Below are 15,240 nucleotides of genomic sequence, written 5' to 3'. Positions count from 1 at the left end.
TCAAAGGGGGAGTTTGGTTTGGCCGGAGCACGTGGGACACTTCTTTTTTTGTGTGTGTATGAAAATACTTTTACTTCCTCTTGCGTTTTCTAAATTTGCTCTTTACTGTTTCGTTTCCCTCAACTTTCTGCTTAGTTTTGTTGTTTAATTTTTTTTGGTACCCCACCCTGTTAGCTTGGTGTGCATTTATCCTATTTCCAGAGTTAATTCCTGTCTAGGCTAAAGCCTAGGTGTGCCTGCTTTTCTGTTATTTGTGGGAGAATGATAGAAATAATGCTGAGAGAGAGGAAGGTAGACAGAGTATTAGTGACGGCTAATGTTTCAACCAAGAATCTGTAAATGAATTACAAGATAATTTCTGTGAATTTTCTGCCCCTCCTAGCGTTCTCAGTAACGTGAATTGTGGAATCAGTACTTAGTGAGTGTCAAAGTGTATTTGTCAGATAGTCATTTTGGCCTGTTTGTACATTGTATCAGGCAAGTGATTTTTTTTTTTTTTTTTTAAACAAATTTCTGAGGCTTTAAAAGCTACAGAGCCGTTCAGGGAAGCTGTTCAGGGTGTCTCTGGCCCCTGCTTCCTCTGTAGCAGCTACTCTCTTTACACTTTTAAATTCCAGCCATACTTGCCTACTTTCAGTTTCCAGAGGAGGCTGTGCTTTCTTATGTTTTAGCCTCTACCTGGAACTCTGGGAAGCCTCTTTCATCACACCTGCCCTAGGCCACCTCCTGCTCAACCTTCAGGTCTCCTCATAAAGATCTCTGCCTCTAAAAGGCCTTCCCTGATGCTCCAGCATAAATTGGATGTCCCTCCTTGGTGCTTTCATAATTCCACGTAGCACCTGTTTTTGCATAATGTAATTGCCTCTTTACTTGCCAGCGTTCTCCATTAGACTAAACACTTTAAGAGTTTTTGCCCATTCTTCTTTGATTCCCAGGGACTGCTGTGGTTCCTATAACATGGTACATACTCAGTAAATATTGTTAAACGAATGTAAATCCAGTTCTCACTAGATTGCCCTGGTGGTGTGGGCCCAAGTATGGGAAAATGAGAATTGGATGGAGTAAGTGGTGTGACTCATCCTAGGACTATAATTCTGGCCCTGACCTTTGACTCTGTTTGAAAATCTTTATTGCTTGATGCAGTGGAAGCTGCAGCTATTACAGAGCTATTAAGGGTATGACAATTATGCACCGAAAGTCAAACTGTTTTTACTGGGGAACCTGTTGCTTTACTGCTATTGATTTCCTAGATATATCTGTATTTTTTTTTCCACTTAAGTAATTGTAAAGGACTAGGGAGAGAAAATGGAGGTAGGAGAGAGCCTAGAATTGTTATTGGGCAGAAGCAGAGGGTTGGTGGGCACCAGAATCAGGCTTCTGGTCATATTTGGGTCAAAACAAAGGCTAGAAAGCACACACGCACTAATGAATGAAGTTATCTGTGTGAATGGCTTGCCCATAGTGTGTACTATCAGTTTGTAGAGTTCTAGGTGGTGTCTTGTGATGAAGTATTCTCTTCGCAAAATGAGGAACTTGTGAGTAACCCCACAGTGAGGTTCCATGGGATGGACATGTGGGAGAATTAGTAATGGCTGGAAGGAGTGAGTTCTCATGATGCAATTTGCTTACAAGGGGTAGATGAGTCTGTTTCAGAAGATGGTTTGTGTCCCATAGGGTCAAGGCTTAAGAGGTGTTCTCCTGATATGGGTGTCCCAAATGAGAGAATGAGGATGGTTCCTTTCGTCCCCCTGACTTTTGTTGATTCATCCATTCAACAGACACTTGTTGGCCCGAACTGTGTGCCAGTGTGTGAGGTATTAAAGAGTCAAAAGTGAATACGACACAGTTTCTGCCCTGAAGGAGCTCAGTAGATTTGTGGAAGAGATAGGCAAGCAAAGAAATAATTATCTACCCTGAGCTCAGTGCTTATAGAAGGGTGGCTAGTGCCAGTTCTTATTGGATGGAGAGAGGTAACCAAAAAACAGGAGAAAGTTTGAGCGAAGCCTTTGTTTCCATCTTCGAGCACTTCTTTCAAATTTCTCTCATATTGATGAGGTCTCTTTTGATTGTAAGAAAACCCAAATCAAACTGCTATAAGCGAACATGGGAATTTCTAGGCTTACATGTGCCCAAAGGATCCAAAAGGAGTATGGCTGCAGGTTGGTCTGGATCCAGGGCTTCCACTCTTTAGACAAGCTGTGTCCACAAGGAGAACCCCCAGCCCCACCCGCTTCTTCCAGTCTCGTCCCAGAGGGACAGAATATTTTTCTTCCAGTCACTGTTGCCAAAGACCCAAGATGGACTCTGAGTGCTTCTGACTGGGTCCCATGCTTTTCCCTGGAAATGGGTATGGAGTAAACCCTGTCTGAACAACAGGGACTGAGAGTTGGGGAAACCGGGGCGCTGGTCAGGAAACAAGAAACATCATGTCGTGTCTTTTGTAGTCCTGCTAAGAAAGATATTTTGTTGTTTGGAAATCCTTGATGCAGATAATGCAGTGGACGCAGGTGGTGATTTTGGGGAGGTGATGCCCTGCATGGAGGAAGCTGTACACAGGATGAGGAACTTGAGGACAGTTTAGTTATGAGGTCGAAGTGTCCAGGAGAAAAGGAAGCTGAAGGACTAACCAGGAGAGTTATTACCTAGGTGAGGCTCTGGGAGGGAGTGTCTCATTGGGTGTGGGTTTCTGCCTTGATTGAAGTGCTCCCTGGAGGTTCAAATGCTTTCCCAGATAGTTGGCTTTAGATAAGCCAAGTTTACAGACTCAAATGCCTAGAGGGGCCAGACTAGTAAAATAAATGAGTGACTGAGGCCAGGTAAGGGTTGGGGGCGTGCCCACCCCCCCCCATGATCTCACCAAAGGGGCATGTGGGATTATGGCCCCAGAGTGACTCAATCTTTGTAGCTTTCCAGAAAAGCCTGAAATCTGGATTTTAATGAAGGTTAGATGGCATTTAGCGCAAAGGAGACAATCACCGTGATACTGTGCGGGGCTAAACAAAATATATCGGTGACCAGATTTGGTGTGTGGGCCACCAGGTGGCAGTTGCTTGTCTAGAAGGACCTGGAGGTTCAGAATCCCTATGATTATTTTTCTTTTTTTCCCTGTACCTTACCCTGATATTACTGCATTCTCAGTTCTTTGGATTTGTTGAAGAGCTCATTCTTTCCTTTACCTTTAAAAGATTTGATAGTACTAATCATCAACTTTTCTCTAGTTGGTTTAGTTTGCCAAATGCTGTACCAGACCACCTGGCTTGGTTCTCACCTACTGGCAATGATCATTTCTATTCTAGAAAGGGGGAAAATGACTTGCCATGATCGCACAGCTACTAAGTGGCCGAGGCACGACTTGGGTCCAGGGCTTCTGACTCTGGATCCCATGTGCTTCCGACTACAGAATTTGGGCTGCCTTTTCACCAGGGAAGGATTAATGTTTATTAAAAGCTTTTGGTGCTTGTTAAGCCGCTGGGCTCAGTACTTTGCATAAATTATCTCACCACATTCTTGCAGCAGCTCTAAGAGGCAATGTTATTTGTTCCTGATTTAATGATGAGGCAGCCAGAACTCGGAGAGGTCATCAGGCTAGTAAATGACAGAGCTGTGCATTCAAACCCAGGTTTCTGATTCCAAAGCAGCTATAAATCTCCACGTGGGCAACTCTTATGTGAAAAACCTGTTGTTTGAGTCGTGAGTGATGCCTTCGTAAAATCCTGAAGGCTGAGAGTTGGATGTTGCTCTAGTCCAGTGGCTCTTACCAAGGTATGGTTTTGCCCCCCCAGGGGACATTTGGCAATGTCCAGAGACATTTTTTGATTGTTGTGACTTGACTGGGGGAGGGGTAGATAGAGGCCAGGGAGGCTTCTGAATATGCTGCAGTGCACCTGACAGCCTCACAGTCCAGGCTTATCTGGTCCCAAATGCCAAGGCTGCTGAGGTTGAGAAACCCTGTTCTAGTCCTTCCAGGGTCTGGACGTCTGAATTATCAAAACCAAAGCTCCACACTGCTTGCTTGCAGGCCAGAGATGTGTTCTCTTTGGCCTATTCAGTATTTATTTATTTTTTTACAATCATTGGCTCATATTTAAAAATGAGAAGTTTTCACATGAAAACCTGGATTTCCAGCTGCTTCTAAAATCTCGGAAGACCTGGCAGTGCCTAGCATCCCTCCCGAGCACTGGCATCAGGAGCTCAGCAGCAGCTGTCCCATCTGGGTGGGGCATGAGCCGTCCAGTCCCTACCTGGCTTGTTTTATTCTGTTACGTTCTTTGCCGACCCTCCCTGAAGGGCACAGGTATCTAATGACCTTCTACTCCAGGCAGGCAGCACTAATTCTCAAGGTGAGTCAAATACCCCTTACCCCCGCACACCCCAGAGCAGTCCTCTGGTGCCACATTGAATCCATCTTGTCTCTCTTCCATGAGACAGCCCTTCCTATGTTTGACAGTACAGACCATACCCTTACTTTTGCCAGCATCACATTCTACATCCCTTGCCTACTCTGCTGCCTCATTTTACTCACACTGATTTCCTCTGAACAGTAATTCTGAGAAAGGGGAGGTAGCTGTGCTCTGCTTCAGTCTGAGTGGATTCCATCCAGTCTCTGCATAGAGTGGGGGTGGAAAGGAGTCCGGTGTCTTTGCAGCTTCTTCTGAATCTGATCTTCTGTGGCCTTGTTATGTACTTTACATATTGTGAAATCCTAGAATAGCAAACAGGTTATTTATAGGTGAGTGAAAACCCATTGTTCACTGAAAAAAAAAAACAACCCTAAAAGGATGTGGCCATAAGCATCATTTTCACATATCATATGGAGTATGTGAACGCAGCATGTTACTCTAATATGGAATTACCTTGGTGCCAGTGATTGCCAGTGTGTGCATGGCAGGACCCCCTCCCCCACCCCGGAAATCAGCACTGGGGTATAGGGTCCTAGAGTCAGCATGTGCTCTACGCGTTCTTATCAGACTGGGATGGTTTTGCTTATATCATTCTATTTCTGTTTCTCAAATGTAGGTAGATGCCATTATAATTAATCCAGTATAAATCCATTTAAAAATATTATTACACTTCTATCTGCTTTGTGTATTGTTTTCTTAAACGCAGATAGTAAAAGTATAACAGGCCCATGGTCCTTTATCTATAACCCCTGGGATCAGATGAGTTTCAGAACTCAGAATTTTTCAGATTTTAAAGAAAAGTAGGTACTTCCCTGGTGGCACAGTGGTTAAGAATCCACCTGCCAATGCGGGGGACACGGGTTCGAGCCCTGGTCTGGGAAGCTCCCACATGCCACAGAGCAACTAAGCCCGTGCGCCACGACTACTAAGCCTGCGCTCTAGAGCCCACGAGCCACAACTGCTGAAGCCCGCGAGCCACAACTACTGAAGCCCACGAGCCACAACTACTGAAGCCCACGAGCCACAAGTACTGAAGCCCGTGCACCTAGAGCCCGTGCTCCGCAGCAAGAGAAGCCACCACAATGAGAAGCCCATGCACCGCAACGAAGAGTAGCCCCTGCTCACCGCAACTAGAGAAAGCCCGCGCCCAGCAGTGAAGACCCAATGCAGCCATAAATAAATAAAATAAAATAAATAATTAAAAAGAAAAGAAAAGTAATAATGCATATATGCTGTTATGTAATATCTCCAGTAGGGTCTGGGGCAGCAGCCTGTAATCATCATACATGTTATTATTTCCATAGCAAAATATATGAATGTATTTCACACTAAATGGAATCCTTAAAGATTAAAAATAGCTTCATGTTAGCTTAGGTCAAGTTATGTTGCCAAATGAGCTACAAAAAACTTTTTTTTTTTTTATTTCAAAGTGATAGATAAGGGATTATGGACCTGTAATGTTCCTGGTGAGAGAGTCTGAACTTTTGCTTTACATAATGTCTCCCATATTGCAAAAAGTTGGAAACCACAATCATACTTTGTAAGCAGGGGTCGCAAATTCAAGTGCCAGGGCAATTAAAAGTAATAAGTGGGCTTCCCTGGTGGCGCAGTGGTTGAGAGTTCGCCTGCCGATGCAGGGGACACGGGTTCGTGCCCCGGTCCGGGAAGATCCCATATGCCGCGGAGCGGCTGGGCCCGTGAGCCATGGCCGCTGAGCCTGCGCATCCGGAGCCTGTGCTCCGCAACGGGAGAGGCCACAACAGTGAGAGGCCCACGTACCGCAAAAAAAAAAAAGTAGTAAGTGAAGTAGGAGATAGGTTCAAGGCAATAGGGGATGATGAGGACTGCAGTGAATTAGTGAGTACATGTTCATTTAAAGGGGAGAGTTGCTCTCAGCTCCAGCCAGTTGTTGCCATGGTGAAATGTGTGTCGTATAGTCACATCTCCTTGTTGCTAATGATATTCCAGAATGCTGATTTCTTGATGTTTAATGTTGGCAACTAAAAAAAAAAAAAACAAAACACTGCGTAGGCCAAAGAAAATGTATCTTCAAGCTTTATCTGGTCTTGGACTGCCTGCTTTGATGTCTAGTTTAGAGACTAATTCTTATGGTATGAAAGTTGGACAGTGGTGTTTTGGTAATGAACTTCTTCACTTCTTCTTAAGTTGGAGACCAAACATTTGTTCTGTCATCATTCATCATACTTAATGCACATGTTATATATGTTTTGAGTGTAAAATTCATAATAAAAGTGAAACATTAAGAAGTTGATAGACATTTTATTTTAGAATTGCCTTACTTTCCAGCCAGTGGGAAGTTTTCTTTTTCATCTATGAATCTGAAACTTTAAAGTTATTAATCTTGGGAAAGGGGATGAAAGCCCTAAGTTAAAATAGGAGCCTCTTTTTAAGTTAAGGGAGTTAATGGAGATTAGGCCATATGCCTCTACCGTTCCAGGACTGTAGTGACCCGAAGACATTGCCCATCTGCCCTTGTATTCGGACAAGGAAGTGCCCTTCATGTCCTCTCTTCTGAGGCCATTCCGCCTGGGTGATCTCAGCCCCATAACTGCCACCACCTGGCTGATGCCTCAGTTTTATTCCTCTGGCCCTGGCATCTCTTCATCTCTAGATTGAACGTCTCCACTTAAATGTCCTGCTAACACCAAACTCATGAACTTCATCCTGAAATTGGCCTCCTTTCTCTGGATCCCCTAGTCTATGCGTTGGCAAACTTTGGCCTGCAGGCCAAATCCTGTCTACCTTCTGCTTTGTAAAAAAGGTTTATTGGAATGTAGCCATGGGCTGATGCAGCAGAACTAAGTAGTTTTAACAGTGCCTTCTAACAAGATAGCGCTATCATTTCACTTGCAGCACAGCAAGTAATGTTGCATGGCAACGCATGTCACTGTGCGCGACATGATGAATGCCATGTCTCACCGTCACCCTAGTAGCACTAGACATTGTCTTTTTAAAATTTGCTACTTACTTTAATTTTTTCCACTAAGGTTGAAATGACCATTGTCCCTATATTCATATTTCCTTATATGTTCAAGTTTTCTGTATGTCATTTGTTTATTTAATTGCCATGGAATTAATGTTCAGTTGTCAATTTCACCATTCAGTTACCAGTTCAGCTCAACTGGTAACTATTGAGAACCTGTCTATTGAGAACCTGTCAAATGCTAGCGTCTGGGGTTAAAAACATAACTGGTTCCTAGGAACTTGAGTGGAAAGATGGACATACAAGCAGATAATTTGAATATAGCCAAATGTACCTATTCTAACATTTCAGGTGTTAATAATGAAATGCTAATGCCATATCTTGATTTATTCATATATTTTAATATAAACAAGCTGATATTCTTATTCTCAGATACATTACTTAATGAAAGCAGTTATGGAATCTTGAGAGAGCATGTCTATGACTAGGTGCAGATTTGATATAAGTTTCAGAAGATAAACCAGATTCTGTTGAAAATCTAACCCTGTGATTTATATAAGAAACTGCTTTTGAGTAGGTAGAGCCTATTTGTAGCAAATGATGTGAAAACAATATTCAGTTCACCTCAGCCCTCCAGGTTGTAAGACTTGTTTCCTGTGTCCTAATATTTCACATTAATTACCGCTTATTGATTATTTGCATAGGCCACTTCCTTTTAATTAGTCCTAAGATGTTTCTCTTCCTCTCCTTTCCCTCGGTTCTTTTTTAGGTGTCTTATCAGAGATACCTTTTGATCTAGCAGTCAATTTGATCTCCCCTTTAATGTTTCATTAGCATTTCTTCTATGGTTTCTCGGTGTTCTTCCACATGGGTTAGCCAAGTTTATGTTTCCTAAAGAGTTTAAATGATAAATTGTAGACTAAGTAAACAGGTGCTCAAATGAATACAAATATTTAAATATATAAATGTTCAGAACTGACAGAAATTCTTGTATGCAACTACCAGCTACCTGTCACCTATCAGCGTGAACATTTACACATCTACCAGCTTGGATTTCATGTGGTCATTGGATACTTTCAGATGCATGGGCTGGAGTGGCCACTTAAACCCATGCCCAGCTGTACCTTGGGGAGATACACCAGAGTATTTCTACTTCACTAGCTACAGTGAGTGCTAGGATAGATGGAGCATGGACTCAGGCATGGGGGCTCTGAGATATGCTTTCGGCTCAGTGAAGGCACCTCTGACATGTGACACTTTAGCAATCTCGATAACAGGCAGGCAGGAATGACAGGTGATTAAGAATTCCAAGAGGGAAGAAAAATTCTTAGGGGAAACCTAAAACCCTGAAAATGTATCCTTTAACTTAATATTTTTTTGTCTATAAATTGGAAAAAGACAACTATATCTGACTCTTAACAGTGGAAAAACTCTATCCAGCTCTTATTTTCGAATTAGATATTGAAAGGTTATTAGGTAGTGAAAAGTTGTGTGTGGATCCACATGTTCTCAAGTCCGGAATGACTGTGGTATTTAAATTCACAAACCCCTGGATGCATTTCCATCCAGTTGGAGGAGCAAGTTGGTTCCTCAAAGCTTTAAGAAGTCTTAAAACCAGTATATTCAATTTTCTTTGCCTCGTGTAGCAAAGATGGCCATCTTCCCCCTAATAGACAATTTTGCTGTACATTGAAAGTCTATTGAGTCATCATATTTAACAGTGTAACTTTTAGTTTCTTTAATTTTCATTATACTTGTTCATCCCCTCTTATAACCTTTTCAATAATCTCACTGCTTTTGCGTTTTTGGACATGCTAGGATTAATAATAATCCCCAAACAATCCCAAGGTGGCAGGACTAAAATACATGATCACCCATGACCATGAACACCAACTTTTTGGAGTCGGGCAGTATTGATTGGCTTTTGTTCTCCTCTGTGGAAGACCAACATTAGAAAGGCTTCTGTTCCAGTTTTGGGGGGATCATGGTTTGAGGACTACTGCAGTGGAACTGGGGAGCCCTTACATGCAGAATGTTGAAAAAATTAAGTGGGTGCTTTAGGAAGACAAGTCTGGCAGCAGGTGGAGTTAGGATTGCAGAAGAAGGAAAAGAGAAGAAGGTGAAAGGAGGCTAGCTAGGAAACTATGGCCACAGGCTGAGAGAGGTGATGGCAGCCAGAACTAAGACAAGGGCATTGGAGGTTGACTTGAAAACATACTTAACACCATGATGTTTGTGGTGAAGAGAAAAGGTGTATGATTCGGTGTTATTTACAGAAATAGGTAACACCATGATTCTTCACTTTTCCATTGTTTTATAATGCTTCTCTTTTTTTAAGCATATAATTCATATATCTACTTTTTTAGCTGGGCTTTCTATTCCATTGATTTATGGCTTTAGTGTGTGTGTATGTATGTGCACACCAGTACCACACTGTTTTACTAACTGTTGATCTGTAATGTGTTTTAAATCTGGTAGAGCTGGTTCCCTTCAACTCTTCTTTTTCAGTTATTCTTTCCTGTTTCTGTCAAAAAATGAATTTTGGTGTCACTTCTTTTCTAGTTCCTAGAAAAATTCATTTAGGATTTCAATTAATTTGGAGCTCACTTATCCAGGTAATATTTATTGGGTGCCTGCTATGGGCTAGGTCCTGAGGATACAGAAATAACTAAAACCGAGGAACTATGGCCTAGTAAACCTGTGAACTAGACCCTGGGGAGAATTGGTATCTTTACAGTATGAGTGTGGCACATCTCTTGATAGACACAAAGCTTTTATGTGTTTCCTAAGTATTTTGCGGCTGTTGTTCTTGTTGAGACTAGTGCCTAATTAGTGTAATTGGTAAACATGGGTGATATTGATGTTTGTATATACTTGTTTACTTTACAACTTCTTTAGCTACAATTGATAATTTTGTTACTTCTTTGACTTTTCTGTGTATACAATATTATCTGTGTTATGTTTCTATTCTTTTGCTATTATTCAATGATTTCTTTTTCTTCCCTGATTTAATTGGTTAGACTCTCCAAAATAATGTTTAGCCTTATAATTGTTTATAGCAATATTGTATAAAGGGCATGTGATTGCACCCCTATTGGGCATTCCAGAAACATGATAAGGAATGCTTAAATCCTGCTAAAATGCAAATGTCTTCATCTGAATGGTACCCAGTGGAAACCAGCCAGCATTTGCCCTCTCTTTTTTGAGCCGCATACCTTTTAGTATGTCTGATGAGCCTTTATTCTGTGTCTTAGTCATAAGATTGACAGGTGACCTTAAGGGCAGAATGCTGACTTGTAGTGGCCCAACTGTATGGAGGAAACAATTGCCATACACTTGGGCTGAGGAAGGACTTAGAAGAAAAAGTTGAGAAATGGTGAGAGGAGTTTCAGTGGAGCATATGTGACTTGTCAAGTGGTCAGCAGGTCACAGGGCGATGGACTTAATTGTAGTCTGTGAATATTAGAGCAGTCTTTAGGAATAGAAACCTTGCTACCCGTAGATTTTGATGGAGCTTCTAACAGTCCTCTCCCCAGAAAAAAATCTCCGCAAACACATACTTGCATATAACTTCATGGACTTCACAGACATCCTCAAGCCCATGGATTAAAGAAAACCTATCTATATGGTCTGCGGCTCAAGAAGCCTACTGGTTATTGGAGAGATGCTGGGCTGCAGTTCCTGGGCTGTGAACTGGTCTTAATGTACAGATGGGTCCCTCACGTGTCTGTCTGTGTGTGGTGTTCTGCTAGTCTCCAAAATATACACTCAAGGTCTCTCTGAGAGCCTTCCCCACAAAAAAACAGAAATCTGGTTCTCTTAATGATGAGATGTGGTGAGCACATCAAATTACTTTCCCTTAATATAAATCAGCTTGTTGGGCAGTTTGTTAATTTAGTTATGTTTTCAAAACTTTTAGATGAGGGCTTAAGGAAACTAACATTGCTTTAGGGCAGTTGGGGTATGGTAAGAGGTAGGCTGGACTCCAGTCTGAGGGAGAGCCTGTCTATGCTGTTCACTAGCTCTCTTTCTCTGACCTTTGCCGAATCAGCTTCCCTGCTGTGTTGTCCGCCCAAGAGCAAGCCCTGGTATGTTTAGGAAGTTGGCAGGTGATAAGGACAGTAAGGAAACAGTATGAGACAATAGGTTAGTATTAGGAAAAATAGTCAGGTGAGATTTCACCTCACCACTATATGCCAAGATAAATTACAAACAGGTTAAGAGTTTCATGTAAAAAAGCCATAAAATAAATACAAGGAAATATGGAAATTACTTCATGCTCTGGCTTACAAATGCAGAGAATGAACAATAAAAGATAACCTATAGATTTAACCACATAATAACTAACATTCTGTCTGTCATAGATCGTCATTAAAATTATGACAAATGATTAACTGGAAAAAATTGAGAGCAGCCACAACAGAGGGTTAATATCCTTAATGTATAAAGCTTTCTTATCGATCACTTTAAAGAACTCTTCTGTCATAAGCAAATCCCATGAACAGAAAGTCACAGGTGAAATACAGATGACCAGTAAATATGTGACTCTTTTTAAAATTACAAGGAATCAAAGAAGCACAAAGCTTCGAGACTCCATTTTTTATTTACCAAATTGGCAAAGTTGAAACTAATGCTGTGTTCCTGCCTTGGTAGAGGTGAGGAAGCCTGTGTCATGCATTGCTGGTGGAAATGCAAAGTGGCTTTCTTTTCCAGAAAGAAATTTGCCATTGTGTTTTAAGACCAACTTCAGTGTCGGGGAGGAGGGATAAACTGGGAGTCTGGGATTGACGTATACACAGTACTATATTTAAGACAGATAAGCAACAAGGACCTACTGTATAGCACAGGGAACTCTGCTCAATATTCTGTAATAACCAAATGGGGAAAGAATTTGAAAAAGAATAGATATACATATATGTATAACTGAATCACTGCTGTACACCTGAAACTGACACAACATTGTAAGTCAGCTGTAGTCCAATATAAAATAAAGATTAAAAAAAAAAAAGGAACCACTTCAAAAGTCTTAGCCCTAATTCTCTGTCCACCACCTGACTGCAGTCTCTTGCTCTCAGATTTCTCTCCCATCCAGTTCCTCCTGCCCTGGATGAAGTCCCCTTCGTCCTCCGACCTAAGTCCATAATGCCTCTCTCTATGACATCACTTTCGGAACTCTGTCCAGCTGGCCTTTTCTTTTCACCTATTCTGCAGAATATGAGCCTGACTCCTTTATCTTCTTGGCATCTTCACTCTGATACCTGGGATGCAGGGTGTGACCTAGAAAGATCATCCAATTATGCAAGTTAGGGCTGCCAAAAGTTTATGGCCTCCAAGCTCAGCTGGGCTTTTAATACTGCATTCCAGTCCTTGGCTGAGTTTCCCATCCCATTTTCCAAAGTGCCTTCGCCAGACTTTTACTTTTCTCAAACCCACTCCACCCTGCTCCAGACACACCCACTCTCCTCAGATGACATGCCTCCTAATTTCCAGAGAAAACTGGATGCTGCCCCCAGTTCTCGGTCCCTGATGCTCAAGCACATTGTCTTCGTGCTCATCCTTGCTGCCCCTCTGTCTCCTTCAAGGGGGCTTTTCCTCACACTGGTCTTCCTCTGTCTGCTCTGCATTTTCAGCCTCACTCTCTCCACTGGCTCTTTCTTCTCAGCTGCTAACTGTGCTCAGGTTTTTCTGAGAAAGCTTTGCCTCTGCCTCTCCCACCTCCGCCCTGCATCTTGGCTTCCAGTAACCGTTCTCCTCATACCTTCCTGTCCTCTCTGCCACTGTTTGCATTTTTAACCAGTCACTCTACCTTGCTTCACTGCCAGCTTCTTCTCTGCCCTCCCAGGGGACTCCTCTTCTGTTCCCTGCTTTGGCTCCTCTTCCATTGTGTGCACAAGTCTTCTGTCCTCAGCCTCCATCTTCCCTGCAGGATCTGCATTCCAAGTGAACTCCCCCAAATCCATGTTTGCTGCTCCTCTTTACAGGATGCTCTGAATTTCCCATCCAGACGCCTCTTCTGTGCTTCAGAACCGTACATCAAAAGACACAAAGGACGGTTCCACCTGAGCATTCAACAGACCCGTTAAACTCAGCATTTCTGGAGCTGCCCGCCTTGACCTGACCTTCGGATCCTCCCAAATCTCTTTTCTAGGTGAAGAGCTTTATTATCCAGCGAGTCACTCAAGATAGAAACCTGGCGATCATTCCTTCTCGCTTCCTCCCCACACCATGTCACCAAGTCCTGGTCACTGTACCTCTGTAAAAGCTCCCCGTCCCCTCCTCTGCTTGCCCACTGCTTTCTCACTTGGTGGCCAGACCCCCATCTTTCCTCACTGGGATCTCATATATTTGGGTCTCTTAATGTTCTCCTCACCCTCCAGTATGTCTTCTCCCTCAGGCATGTTCCACGTGGTTGCCAGAAAGATCCTTCCAAAGAAAACTCATTGTGATGATGACAGCTTACATGTATCTGAATGCTTACCGTATGCCGGGCACTGTTTCAAGTGCTAGTCATATACCGGCTCATTGAATACCCAGCACAGTTAGTACCGTATTATTCCCTTTAACAGGTGCGAAAACAGAGGCACAGAGAGATTCAATAACTTGTCTGAGGTCACAGAGCTAGTAAGTCTGTCTCCAGAGTCTATACTCTTAACTACCTATGACAAAACAACAACAGAAACCATTTGGGGGGCTTTCTAGGAATGAGCACCTTGCATATATTATCTCTTTCAATCCTTTCAAGTCTCCAAGTTAGAAACTCAGTATCTCCATTTTTACAGGTGAGGAAATAGAGGCCCAGAGATGTGAAGTAACCTCATAGTCACACAACTTTTAGACGGTGGAGAGGGCTTCTTTTTTTTTATAAATTTTATTATTTATTTATTTATTTTATTTTTAAATTTAGGTTTATTTTTGGCTGCGTTGGGTCTTTGTTGCTATGCACGGGCTTTCTCTGGTTGCGGCGAGCGGGGGCTACTCTTCGTTGCGGTGCGCGGGCTTCTCATTGCGGTGGCTTCTCTTGTTGCAGAGCACGGGCTCTAGGTGTGCGGGCTTCAGTAGTTGTGGTGCACAGGCTTCAGTAGTTGTGGCTCACGGACTCTAGAGCGCAGGCTCAGTAGTTGTGGCGCATGGGCTTAGTTGCTCCACGGCACGTGGGATCCTCCTGGACCAGGGCTGGAACCCGTGTCCCCTGCATTGGCAGGCGGATTCCCAACCACTGTGCCACCAGGGAAGCCCAGGGTGGAGAGGGCTTTGAGCCCCAGCAAACTTGGTCCAGGCTGTCACCCTAAACCACCTCATCCATACACAAGGGCCGGGCGGGGGGTACCTTCTGGACTCACAATTTTATGTGCATTTTTCTGTTCTACTTTCAGAATTGTAGGTGGAAGATGAGATATGCATGTATGAGGTGGTCTCACTAATAAGAGCATTTGTGGTGATAAGAAAAGACCAGTTTCCTGTTTGAATGATATCCAGATATGATGAAATGTCACACTTTCCCAGTAATGCCGTAGAAATTCCTGTGCTCATTTAAAATTCTCCATTCCAACTGCTCCCTCTCTGCCTTTTTATCCACTGATTTTGTAATTGGGAATTTTCATAAACTCTTAGGGACACAACTGTCATAATAACATGTGGAAGCACAATGGATTGAACGATCGTCTCCACTAGTAGGTTCCTGAAATTATCCACGGGAGGGAAATTCTCTGCTGAGGAGAGGAACTTAAGACATTACGGGAGACAGTTTAGTTTAAGACGATTGGCTGAATACGTTATTTATTTCTTAAAATCCACTGAAATGTTAGAAGAGATTTTTTAAAAAATTTTTTGGAAATTAAAAAAGAAGGCACTGAAAGCCATTCAGAAAAAGTCCCAGGTGACTTATTGAGTAGTAAG

The 15,240-nt window shown here is 42.7% G+C and overlaps 1 protein-coding gene across 2 annotated transcripts in view; it reads left to right on the top strand.

Annotated features, from left to right (window-relative positions):
* ARHGAP17 (Rho GTPase activating protein 17) overlaps window positions 1–15,240 on the top strand; it is an 89,641-nt gene that overhangs the window by 1,408 nt on the left and 72,993 nt on the right. The gene's annotated exons all lie outside the window — the stretch shown is intronic.

The sequence above is a fragment of the Stenella coeruleoalba genome (genome assembly GCF_951394435.1).
Source record: "Stenella coeruleoalba genome assembly, chromosome: 15".
NCBI lineage: Eukaryota > Metazoa > Chordata > Mammalia > Artiodactyla > Delphinidae > Stenella > Stenella coeruleoalba.
This window is presented reverse-complemented; position numbering and strand designations above follow the sequence as displayed.